Below are 9,136 nucleotides of genomic sequence, written 5' to 3' on the forward strand. Positions count from 1 at the left end.
TTTTTTTCTTTTTTTTAATTTTTTTTTTTTTTTTAATGCTTATTACTAAAATGAAAACACATGGGGAAGAGGGTTATGGAGACATTTTTCATTATTAATTGTCTATTTTGCACTATTACAACTGCTCTGAAATCTGAACATACCTCATATCCAGTAACAAATGCAGCTGCACAGCAGCCCTTGAACATTCATCTTGGAGGACAGCCCTGACCAGGATAGTAGGCTTTGTTTTGCATTCAAAGAAATGCAGGGAAGGTTTGCACCAAGTCTAAATTTATTGTCCAAATTAGCTGTGTCCTAGGATGGTGATAAGCATGAGTTGCAGCACTCAGACCTGCATCTCAGATACTTCCCTTCTCTCACTTGTGTTCCAAGACAGAAAGAGGTGGTAGCCATATCAACTTCAAATCTTCGAGGAAAAGATGGGACTCCAAAAATATTCCTCTTCTCTGTGGGTTTCCTTGCCAAGAAGTTAAATGCAACCTTACATTAAGCAGATGGAGGCTTCAGCCTGTCCTCTCTTCAGCTGCTCAGTCATATTTTCTTCTGCACAAAGCCCTGTCTTTGGCACTGCAGATAGGTTTCCAGGGACATGCCCAGCAAGGCAGGATCATGTCTGAGAGCAGTGATCTCCTCAGATCCTTTGTGCCACCCCATACTGCACTGTTCATGGTAAATGTGCACAGTGACCCCCTGGGAATAAAGGGCTGTACCCCCAACACAATTCCAAGATTGCCAAGAGGGAAAGGGCAGCTTTGCTTGAGTGGCGCCTGGAGACATTTCCTGTTGCAACTTACTGACAGCTGACAGAATGGCATGAAAAGGAAAGTGAAAAGAAGTATTCAGAATGCAAAGACCTCAGTTCTGCAGTTGTGTCCAGGGATTTTCTGCATCATATCTCAGCAGCACTCTGTCCACCTCAGTGCAACGGATGTGCAGCTCAGACATACGTGTAAACGCACACTCATTGCATGCCTAACTAGATTTTACAAAGCTTTCCAGGCTTTAAAGAAAGGTTAATATGTTTGTCCTGCTTGGCATCTGAGTCAGACATAACTGGTGAGCATACAGAAGGATGGCTCCACTCAGTCCCCTGAGATGTGCTTGCTGGGATGTTCCCCTTCCACCAGGCAGAACAAGCAGGTTGCTTCTAGCCATGGTGATTTACCACTCTTTCCTTTAGAAATGAATCCCCTCAGAGAGCACACAGGGTATTTCCCAACTGGGATTGTGGTGACTCTGGTCAAATTTACTGAATATGTTCATCCTGTCTCCTGCTCCTCTTCCTGCAGGATTTCAGTGCACATGAGTAGGGATTAGGCCTTTGCCTCTCTTTTCTTCCTTGGCAGGACTAGCTGCAAGGTAACTGTGTCCTCCTTGCTCCAGAGGCAGGCCCACACACTCTGCAGCATGGCTCAGCATGGCAAAGCTTGGCTTGGCATGGCACAGCACAGCATAGCTGGGTTGCCCACTGGAGGTGGATGCAGATGGAGGAGAACTTGCAGCATCATGCTCTCAATCATTACAGCCAGTCAGGCTGGTGTTTGCAGGCCAGTTTTTCACTGTACTTTAGCTGCTCACCCCTTGTGAGATTACAGAAGGAAATGAAAACACAAAGTTGGAGCACTGGCAAGTGAAGCTGGCAGCAATGAGCAGCTCCCCAGCAGTCTGCAGTGCCATCCTGTCCCCAGCCTCTCCCTGCCTGTGTGTCATTCTAATATAGCCTACGTTCTGGTTTTGTGTTTATTTTCCCCCAGTTTTCTATCCAGAGGCAAAATTCAGCTCTGACACCAGCAGGTTGCTTTGCGCTCCCCCAGTCCAGAGCTCCCTGTCGCTGATGGGGTGCAGCAGCAACCCTGGGACAACTGTTACAATCCTACCACAGGACAGTCAGAATGCCTTCCAGATATGTAGTGCAAGATACTTGGAACAGCTACAAAAATGTGGAAATGCAAGATGGTGTGCATATTAGATTGGAATACTGATTAGATCCAGAAATAAAGGGCTAGATTAGCTAAAGTAGTTGGAAAGCCAGAATTTTGTGTCATTTATTATTCCTTGGCTAGCTTGAATTGGAAGAGGAACTGACTGAATGTTTAAGTGACATGTTGTGACATACCAGTGCTGTTTGTGTCAGAGGTTTTGGCAGAGGACTTACACAGAACAGGGAGCAGGCACGCCTGGTGCGGTGTGTGAGAGCCAGGCAGCAGAGGCACTGGGAGTTTGGGGACAGAGGTTGGTGGTGACAACCTGCATATGGAGGCGCCTCGAGCCACCCACCAGGAAGGACTACAGCCCCTGCAGGGCTCTGAGCACCAAACACCTGCTGCTGATGTAGCCTTGCATCAGGGAAAGTGGTCAAGGCCTACAGAGGAAGCTCTGCATGGAAAGACTTCTCTGCTGGAAAAGTGGGACATGTTGAGACAAAGCCCGAAAGGTTGCGGAGGGGTGATCTCTCCCTGGGCTCTATCCTTCCATGCACAGCTCCTCTTGCTCACTCAGCCACTTGCAGGGTATTTCTGAACATTATAATTTAACCATCTGTCTGCCAGCTTCTGCTGAGCCCACCAGAGCAAGGCTGGCGTGTTAGTCAGCATTATCACCTGCTGGAAGCTGGGGATCAGAGGGACTTTGCTATTTTTATCTGGAGTTTCTCGCTCTGCAGACAGCTTTCTCACCTCTCCTAAAGTGTCACGGGATGAGGACCAGTGCCACTGTGACACCAGGCAATCTCAGCATGTCAGCCCCGAGGTCTCGGGAGTCCTGACCAGAGAAAAGGGTGTTTGTACACAGTGGGATCTGGTTTGTAGCAGTGCAGCAAACAGCCTCTTGTTTCTTTTTTAATTTCTTTCCTCTGAAAAGAGAAAGATGCTTGTGAACAGCAAAAGCAAACCGTTCACTGATTAAAGAAGGGGAGGGTCATGCCATCTGTATGGCGTGATCTGGGATGTAATCGTGTATGTGATTTTAACCTGAGTAGTTTCTGTCCTCTGTAAGACTCAATCTCCAGTTTGCTGGAAGTAAATCCATCAAAGTCCAGCCAAATACATTGGTGGTTTGATGTGTTCTGACGTACACCCACTAAAGCGTGCCTGGGGGGGCAGTGTCCCAGCCTGTATTTCATGAGACACTTGTAATCAAACATCACCTTTACTTCAGGAAGTGTCAGATATCAAGCCCCAGTACTGCAAACACAAAGGTGTTCAGTCAAGACTACAAGGAGGGCAGTGAGACCTGTCAGATGTCCATCCTGAGCACAGTTGTTACACTGGGGCAGTTAAATGACATGCCCAGCAGCCCATCCCACTGCCTTTGTCTTTTCCAGATGAGAGAAATGGCTGCTGGATGCAGCAAGCTGGAGGAGACTTGAGTAAAGGGACACGATGGCAGAGAAAAGAAGCAGCAAAGCCCTTTCTGTGCATGAAGACAAGAAACAGACTCTGCAGCTTCTTCTACGATCATTGTAAAAACACACAAAGTTTGACATTTTACTTTGATCCAGTTGGCCCTACCAAGACAATACTGAGGCAAGTGGGATGCATGGATTTATCTTTGTATTCCTTTTCCTGGCAGCTGGACCAGCCTAGAACATGAATTTCAAACTCTGTAATTATATCTACATCTTTCATTCCTACAGAATGCTGACAGATTAAGGATGCGATAAAGACTCTTTTGTCATAATAGAAAAGGGCTTGTATGGGTTTTGCAATGGAGGTATGATAAAGCTCTAAGAGGGCTGTACGATTTTATGCTAATCCCTGAGAAGCAGATCAATATCAAGGCAAAAGGCATAATGTTTTTACAAAGGGAGAGATCAGCACAGATGTACTCAGATGAGAGGCAAGGCTACAATCAAGTTGCCAGGTGATGTTTGTCGTACAAATCATGTAAGAAAAGATTTCCTCTTGCAGGCACAGTAATCTTGTTTTTATTCTTCAGGAACCATAGATGTTATGTTCCACATAGATGTGGAACGAGCCTATCTGAACTGGTTTCTACATCATGTCTCTGAACTGCTTATTGCTCTGTGTTGATGCATGGAGATTTATATTGCCTGGAGACCACTCACGTACACTTATGGACATCATTAAAAAATTAAATAACATTTAATCATGTGCCTCATGCAGAATTCATCAATGACAGTGGATATTTCAAACAAGAGTAGGTTTTCCCCTGCTGTAAATCAGTACAGAGCAGTAGGATAAAAAGTAATAAGATGAAAAAGTATGAATATCTAATTTGGAGTGAGCATAGTAATCAAAAATGATGGTTCCTTGACTAAAAACAATTGGATTTTGCAGACATGCCTGGAATCTGTTATACATTTGTGTCTTTGAGAAACATATTGACTGAATTACCGCCTAGTCACAGCTCATAAATTAAGTATATTTCTGATCTATTTTACAAGAAAAAAAAAAGGGGAAGCAGAAAGGGAGCCTACAGATAGGACCTGGCTCTGTGAAAGCATTCCATGCATTGAGTGATTGCATATTCTCATTTGATGAGCACAATGGCAAGAACAATAGGATTAGATTTCAATATTAGTCTTGATACAACTGATTAATTCCATAGGCACTACAGAATATTTTCTTGTAGCCCTGGGGTATCTCTCTCCTTCCTTCCAAGATGTCCTCACTGGCTGATAAGCATCCCATTCTCCACTTTGCTGAACATGGTGATGGAGAGGAGCATGGGGAAGAGAGCTGGCTGTCACCTCCAGCACCCTGGCCAAGCAGAGCTGAGGGGAACTGCTGAGCAGTGGAGTAAGGAGGAGAATGGCAGTGAGCAGGTTGGGTGGGCAGGATTTGAGAGCACGGCCTTGGGCTGGAGGGAAGGGAGCTGTAGCAATCTCTGCCCTGGGGACACAGCAGGGCTGTGTGCTCCCTGTCTATCAGGGATTCCCACATCAGATATGCTTGCTTGACAAGCTGAAAGGCATCTCTTAAAATCTCCCCCGACTGCCACAGCCCTGCAAACCCCAAAGGTTGCTGAATGCACAGCAGGTAGGGCAGCTATCTCCATCACTGTCAAGGCTGAGACATGTTCCTAGTGCTGCTTTCCCAAGCTCGCCCTTCAGAGACAAGTCAGCTGCAAGTGGGCTGGGTGCTGCTCCTTTTGTTCCCAAACAAACACTTCATAGATCCCGCCAGATACACATCTGCACACACAATTACACATCCATCACCAGCAAGTTAATTTGAGGAGAGCAGCACAGGTGTGAGAGAAGCACTCGTAGCCTGCACAATATTTTTTTATGAGCTTCAGCAAATGCAGTGCTCCATATTCCATGGGAGCAGCCGAGTCAAAACTAAAATGTCCCCCCCGTCATAGAAGCAGTTTCAGGAGAGTTAAATACTTTGAATTTAGGGACCCATAATTCTGGGTTTACATGAGCACATTCTCTTTTCAGCCAACTTTTATTCAAATGGGGGGGGGGGAATTGGAATTTGGTCTTCTTCCAAAATTTGCAGATGTCAGATACATTTTCTCTCATCAGACAACTTCACACTGACTCCAAAGTCATTATACACACGTGTACACATGCACGGCCTCTTATAGTGGCCATGCTCAAAGTAGACCCTCTGTGGCTGTGTTGCCCTGTTAACATGTTTCTCAGTAAGTCATACACGTTGCAGGCACTGATTTACTGCACTTATCTGTACAGCACACATTACAAGTGCAGTTTGTCTTGGACTCCGCAGAGTTAACATACACTGGTGTGCACTAAGTCCTTTAGGTCCGAGAAATGAAACTGACTCTGAACATGTATTGTGTACCATTATTTCCATTGCAGATTTTCTACCTGGAGAAATAGGTGCCACTGGTGAATAACCTGACTAAAATCATAGGCATGACTGGCATTCCACGCATTCTGCCCAACGCAGCCCCAATGTAGCTGGGGGCAGTCGGAGGCAGCTGTGCAATCCCTCAGCCTTTGCTGGCTCATGCAGTCATGCACTGCGGGGGATTCCTGGTAAATCAGCAATTGATGTTGCCAGTTATCACAGAGCTCTCATTTCCTGAGATCTGTAAAGTGAAGACATTAACTGCTAATAAACGGAATGTTTACTTAATTTCCTCCACCCTTTCAGTTAAAAAGAACAGATAAAAGCAAAACAAACAGTGCTAAGTGTATTATGATGGGGTTAGCAAATTGAACTCTTCGGCAATTTCAGAGGTGCATAACTACACAGCCTCACTGGCAGAACATAATTGCACATCTGCACAACTGTATGAGGCAGCAGAAAGCTACATACATGGAGTTTAGTTAAAGGTTTCTTTGTCAGTGAGAAACATAATTGATCATAACTTTGGGAATTTGGATGTCGTCTTCCAAGCTCGTTCTTCTTTCCAGAGAAGTACTTCTCTGATGCCACCCCTGTGCATTTCAGTGAGGCTTTGCTTCTATAAGTCCTTGAACAGCATTCACAAGCAAAAGAATGGGGATGGCTTGTTCCTACTGCTCAGTAAGGGCTATGCCAAACCAGACCCTGCTTTGGTAACTGTTCCAGCACCCTAAGGTGATCCCTAAGGCTCCAGAAGGACCAAAGCACAGGCTTAGCCTTGCCAAATCATTGGCATGACTGGGGCTTCCAAATCCAAACCACACCAAACAGCCTTACAAAAGACCCATGTCTCCTGATAGAAGTAAAATGTGCTTTGCACATTCCTTGTCCTAGTAACTCAGAAAGAAGTTTAATGACGTTCTTGCAGTATTATCTCCCAGACCTTCCTTACTCCTACAAATTTCCATACTCAGCTTTTGGGGGGGACTGTATTTTCCCCAGTGAGCGATGGGTGAGCAAAAATGAGATAGTTATGAGGCATGTTGCCATTTTAATTATAAAGGTTACTGTGCTGAAAGCTCTAGGTTAAATTTATAACAGAAACAAAACTTGTACAGGCAGGAGATGATAAATACCAGTACTTGACAATGACATAGTTTTACAGTAGGGATAATTGGGCATTCCTCTTCAATGAAGCTGCATTCAAAATCCAAGCCATCACTTGATCTAATCTCTGAAAGCAGCCACTATTTGCATCACCTGCAGTAACAAGAATGTGGATGTGAACAGCGTTGGAGAACCCGAATGACAGGATTAACCCCAAGATTTCTACTAGTCTGATGTCGTAGCAGGACTTCCTTTTTCTCAGAGGAGAGATCATCTTTCTGCTGTTGGGAAACTAAGTGAGATCTCATATGAATTGAGCACATTTGCCCTCTGACTGCATGATAAAGTTGCAGACAACAAACCTCCTTCAAATGTCTTCAGAGAAGTCATCTATGTAAGCGTGAGTTCGAAGGTTTGGGCAGTCCTTCCAGGCCTTGCCATTCCTCAAAACCAATGGGAAACATGAAGCCAGCCTTGTGTCCAGCCATGTGAGGGACACAGAGGTGACTAGTGGTGAGGGATTTGCCCTTGCTTGGCCACAGGTGCCCAGAAGCACCAAGAGACACGAGGAATGGGACAGGGCTACACTGTGCTCCTTGAGCACCTGACACAATCTGGGGCCAGACTTTGAAATGCTAAGGAGCAGGTTGCCCAGAGAAGCTGTGGATGCCCCATCCCTGGAGGCTTTCAGAGACAGGTTGGATGGGGCCCTGGGAAGTCTGAGGCGTTGGAACTAGTTGATCTTCAAGGTCTCTTCCAACATATGCTGTTCTATGATTCTGTGAAGGAGCAGTTTTCCTTAGATCCAAGCTTAATTTATCACTGTTCTTGAGCAGCTTTAGTAACCTGAGAATTACCATTGCCTTGTTGATCTTCCTCTGGAGACTCTGTTTTGGAAAAACAACAGTAATAGCTGGGTTTCAGAACCACTGTTCCCATAAGCATACAGCCTGCTTTTGTCCTTCATGCAGGGTGTATAGGTCACAAGTTGTATTATTATTGTTATTTCTAAATCAGCTCTTCTAGGTGTGTCTCCTGCCTTTTATAAGTGAGAATGTTATGTCTTGCAACTGAGCAGCTATCTAGATACTAGGGGTTTGTGTTGTTTTTTTGTTTTGTTTTATTTTGTTTTTTCCTAGTTTCTCATGCCTATGGCATCTCTGCCTGAGCACAAATCTCAGCCAGAGAAAATGTCTTCTCCTGCTTGCTCCTCTGCAAAGAATCCTGTGGGCTTGAAGCTAGTCCAGTAATGGTAAATGTAGAATGAATCTCTTGGAAATGGATAAAACTGGGACCAACGAGCAGAAATTAAGCTGATAATATAGAAGATAACAGAGAAGAGTCTCAGCTTTCTTTTGGGCCTCTAAGACACTGTTTTTTTTTTACTCTAGGGCTTCTCATTGGCATGAGCAGGATCCCCCACAAGAAGAGCTCTTCCCACTGCTTTCTGGGCAAGCTGTGGCTCTCAGGCCAGGAAGGCAGAGGCAGTTTCCCAGCACTCCTTGTGACTGCTTGCTGTCATCCTCTGGGTGCTCAGGGACCGGCTCAGCAAGTTTGTCAGCTCCTACTGCCTGCCAGAGGATACTGGTTAATTGCTGCTGGATTGCTGTGCGATGAGCAGGTTAGATAGCAGGAATATTAAGCACTGTTCCACAACCACCCCCAAACCAATATACCAGATACTTCCTCTAAAAGTACAGTTTCTTCCCAGTTCTAATGAATGTATCTATTTTAAACCTCATATGCTGCTACAGTGTAGTATTTAATCAATGGGAATAAATGGTCGGTGCTAGATTTTATTGCTCAAGTATAAGTTATCACGTAGTGGAATCTGGTAATTATCCAGAAAAAAAGGAAGAGTAAGCAATTTTTTTTTGTATTTTTCAGTCCAGCAGATGCAATAATGATTTTTCCAAGCCTTTCAGCCAATTTCCTTAATGTTTTCCTCACAATGCATTAAGACTCCTGTTCAGCAAAAAAAAAAAAAACAAACATAAACACATGCATAACCCCAGCAAAACAATTGGCAGCTGCTTGTGTTAACTTTAAGATTAATACCTTACTGAAAAAGGACTTCAGCAACCAAGGAGCAGTGATGCTCAGTGGGCTCGGTAGAAGAACTCTATCTCAGACTGCTGGTGGAATCCCACCTACTGAAGTGCTGAAGTTCACTGTTTCAAAACTAATTTGCAGGAGGAAATTTAAGAGGAAGTTCTCTCAGAGTGTGGTGAGGCACTGGCACG

At 44.8% G+C, this 9,136-nt stretch overlaps 1 long non-coding RNA gene across 1 annotated transcript in view; it reads left to right on the forward strand.

The window, feature by feature from the left end:
• LOC122169585 overlaps positions 1–3,881 on the forward strand; it is a 147,338-nt gene extending 143,457 nt beyond the window's left edge. The window contains exon 3 of the long non-coding RNA XR_006171599.1: positions 3,326–3,881. This is a non-coding gene — a long non-coding RNA (uncharacterized LOC122169585). The remainder of the gene's footprint in view (positions 1–3,325) is intronic.
• The last annotated feature ends 5,255 nt before the right edge of the window (positions 3,882–9,136 follow it).

The sequence above is a fragment of the Centrocercus urophasianus genome, unplaced genomic scaffold (genome assembly GCF_019232065.1).
Source record: "Centrocercus urophasianus isolate 14NV4802_14NV808 unplaced genomic scaffold, USGS_Curo_1.0 seq_10, whole genome shotgun sequence".
Lineage (NCBI taxonomy): Eukaryota > Metazoa > Chordata > Aves > Galliformes > Phasianidae > Centrocercus > Centrocercus urophasianus.